Consider the following 4,064-nt stretch of genomic DNA (forward strand, 5'->3'; position numbering starts at 1 on the left):
AACATGTGGTGGGGCATCCTGTAAATCAAAATCTATGAAATCACTAGGTGCATCACGCACCATGATACAGTATAGTTCTTCTTCCCTAAGCTCCAACAACTCTAGCACATCCTGCATGAGTAGATATTCCACCCCCTCGATGGTGATAGCATGGAGAGAAGAGAGGGGTGGCTCTTCGCTCGTGGGCATCTCATCAGGGCAGGGAGGTGGGTGCACAATGGCCAAGCTCTGTGCTGCCTCAACACTCAGATCGAGAGTGATCTCCTCAGGCTCCCTCTCAAAGTACTCTAATAGTGGCCGAGAGGGTGCGTCGATGTCCTCGTCACTGTCCTCTTGCACCTCAGTGCACATAACATATATGGCAAAGGCGGCATCCCTCTCAATGAGATCCATCGTGACGTGGCCCTGTGACGAGGTGGGCACTGCTCTAGCACGGAGATGTTGCCCCACATGCACCAGGGCTCGACTTATCACCTTTGCATGGCTGGATCCGGCACACAAACTATACAAAAAATCCATGGGAACCCACCTGAGAGTGGAGTCGGGAATAGACCAAGTGAGAGGGTTCACTGCATCACAAAATGATGCTAGTATACTAGAATCAGGGTCTACAGTGGAAGGCGAGCTCTCTAGACTCAAGGTCACGCAAAACCTAGGGTATATCTGGTCCCCTATGTGCGCGTAGCATGTGGAACTGATCCATGCGGCGAAGGCGGGAGTGGTAGCCATGGCACACAAAGAGAGAAGGAATGAGAGCACAAGTGTAGGAAAGTGGAGAATGAAAGTGAAAATGAGTTTGGAGTTATAGCTTTTATGTGTCTAGGGTTTTAAATAAAGGTTCTTTATAAAGTTATTAACTCTAAAAATTCAAATTAAAACTCTTACCTTAGTTTCTTTATTTCAGTACTTTAAAGTCACTGTTAAAATTACTCATACAGACAAACGCTTCGTTCTACATTATTATATCCTCGAATATGTTTGGGTCGCTGAGTATATTCAAGTCTAACGAGAGAAAATATATAATTTTTTAAAGAAAATAAATCTAAAAGGCCTTGAAATTCCCTTTGGATCCAATTTAATATTAAAATGTAAGAAACGAGCAGTAGAGATGCGCTACAATATATCATTGTGCAAAGACAATATTCTCTAGATTATAGACCTCTAACCTACAATTTAATTATGATTTTTAACTGCACGATTGAGTAATTACAGTATGTATTATCGCACGCTTGGATCACAGTAAACTAAAATTTAAAGTACTCAGAAGTTCAAAAGAGGTATGTATTCGCTCTTTATAAAGTTTTTTTACAAGGATTCCACTATCTCAAGGATATGTGGAGAAGCACATTGTTTACATGTCATGGATTGCTCACTACGAGTCCTGACTTTTCTATTATCTAACTTGAAATAGAAGTTGTAGAGGGGCTCACTGGACATTAATTGGATTTCTTGTCTCAGAAAATAAATGGGCCAATGACTCTCTGCACTGACTACGAAAGGATTATGACCACTCCACAAGATTACCACATCTACGAGCGCTGTATATGTGTCATCTCGGATATCTTGATCCAAGCTGATCCACTCCCCTCGCAAAAGTCGCCATCTTCTATATCGAAAGCGAACGCACAGAGTTTGTCTAGCAATGAAATACCTGTAATAAAAACAAAAATAATGGTAAGTGATCAATGCGACTAACATAACAATTCATCTAAGCGAGACCTATGTCAATTAAATCAAGGTATGCAAAGTAGTAAAAAAGTTTTACCTGAATGTAATATCAGATTGGTTGACCCTGCACTCAATCGTCTCATCAAAATGTGTTCTTTTGACTTCCCAAGACTCACCCAATAGCTGACTCATCCATTCCTCAGATGGACACTTGCATTGATAAGTAATCTTTGTTTTCTTCAAAACATCACATGAACCAAACAAATGTGCAAACAATGAGAATGGAATAAACCAACTAAGATGTACATCTTTGGAGCCTGTGGTGGGTTTCATAGCACTATTGATGTCAGATTTTATCTTCGACTTGCAAGCTCCTGACAACTCCAAGCTACCAATGAACCATTCACCACTAGACAGTGGCGGCAATGGGACATGCTGCAATCTCTGGCTTTCTACCACATACAATGAATTATAAAAAAAGATATTTTGAGTGGCAAGTTGACTAGTAGAGGTATTATCATAGATCAAAGAACCTATCTCTTCATGCCAAACATGTATCTTGCCGCTTAAACATTCCACATTCTGCCATTCATGCAAAGTCGATGGATATAGAGCTGTCAATCAAACAATACTGAATTGGAATACTGCAAAGACTTTTAAAAACAACTCTGATACAAAAGAATAATCAATGATAAAATTTAACAACTTACTGTTTTGTTTATAATTTGCAATGTTGTTCTCGTCGTGTACAGAGATTTGTTTATGCATATAAACATGTTGAATCAACACTTCTGTTACTGCACTTGTGGCATTAAACACTTTTCTGAACTCTAGAATTCTACCTTTCCAATGTTTGCTAGGGTTTGCAACATCCTTGCGCTTGACCTTGAAACTCCCTCGAGTACTTGGGTGCATCAAAATCCAATCCAACTTATAATACTTATCACAAATCCAATTACCGCCATTATATTTCCTGTTGAAGACCTCCACTGCAAGTATGCTACTGATATTTTTCCTCTGTGAAGACATCTGTAACAACCAAATACAAAAGTTACCTATCAACATGTGTATAATTTGCAAATGTTCTCTCCAAATGAAATTAAATTTAAATGGATCAATTTAAAAAAGAAATATTGTACCTGTAATTTCTTTCACAAAGGTCCCTAGATATGTTGAACAAGAAGTTGCCTTATAGCAAGACCATTGTTCCTTCACTGACAGATTCCTGTAGTACAAAAACAAAAGAAATATTGGGTCAACGTATACATATAACTTATATAGGCTTTGTCCAAATGCATTGAAATTTAACCATGGAACAGTAGTAAAAAATGGCAATGTACCTGTGGCTTTCTCTGCAAAAAATCCCAAAGATGTTGTAGAAGTTGAGTTCTTAATAAATCATTGTTCTTCACCCTCGGAGATTCTTGGAGTAAAAAAACAAAGGAAAGCTCAGTATGCATGTAACTTGTATACATTTTGTCTAAACGAGATAAAATTTAACAGTGGAGCAACAAAAAAACAAGACAATATACCTGTAACTTTGTTTACAGAGAAACCCTAAGATGTTGAAGAAGAAGTTGAGTGTTCAAAATCCCAAAGATGTTGTAAAAGTTGAGTTCTTAATAAATCCTTGTTCTTCACCCTCGGAGATTCTTGGAGTAAAAAAACAAAGGAAAGCTCAGTATGCATGTAACTTGTATACATTTTGTCTAAACGAGATAAAATTTAACAGTGGAGCAACAAAAAAAACAAGACAATATACCTGTAACTTTGTTTACAGAGAAACCCTAAGATGTTGAAGAAGAAGTTGAGTGTTCAAAATCCCAAAGATGTTGTAGAAGTTGAGTTCTTAATAAATCATTGTTCTTCACCCTCGGAGATTCTTGGAGTAAAAAAACAAAGGAAAGCTCAGTATGCATGTAACTTGTATACATTTTGTCTAAACGAGATAAAATTTAACAGTGGAGCAACAAAAAAACAAGACAATATACCTGTAACTTTGTTTACAGAGAAACCCTAAGATGTTGAAGAAGAAGTTGAGTGTTCAAAATATCACTATTCTTGACTGTAAGAGACTCCTAGAGCATCAAAACAAAAGAAATTACATGTCAGAGAATGCACATAACTTGCACAGGTTTTCTCCAAACGAGATAAAACTTTACCATAGAACATCTATGGAAGAAAAAAATATACCTGTAGAGTTTTGTGAAGAGAATCTTAGGGCTTTGGTAAAACAAGCTCTACTCTCATAAAACACATGAAACTCTCTCTGTGCTTGTGCAAAGCAAATGAAATTTTACAGGGTTACAGACAGGGCAAGCAACAGTGAGGCTATAAAATTTTGTCAGGAAAGAAGAAGCGGGGAAAGAGATATGACAAATTTGAGTTCTGCCTAA

At 37.6% G+C, this 4,064-nt stretch overlaps 1 long non-coding RNA gene across 1 annotated transcript; it reads right to left on the minus strand.

Moving 5' to 3' along the window:
- Positions 1 to 3,031: 3,031 nt before the first annotated feature.
- On the minus strand, positions 3,032 to 3,803 carry LOC148034132 (uncharacterized). The gene is made up of 3 exons (XR_015691493.1): positions 3,660 to 3,803; positions 3,431 to 3,550; positions 3,032 to 3,091 (listed from the first exon to the last, which is right to left on the minus strand). It is a non-coding gene; the product is annotated as an uncharacterized LOC148034132 (long non-coding RNA).
- Positions 3,804 to 4,064: the final 261 nt, after the last annotated feature.

Source organism: Lygodium microphyllum, chromosome 7, assembly GCF_053477565.2.
Source record: "Lygodium microphyllum isolate KBCC chromosome 7, Lygodium_microphyllum_v1.1.10, whole genome shotgun sequence".
Lineage (NCBI taxonomy): Eukaryota > Viridiplantae > Streptophyta > Polypodiopsida > Schizaeales > Lygodiaceae > Lygodium > Lygodium microphyllum.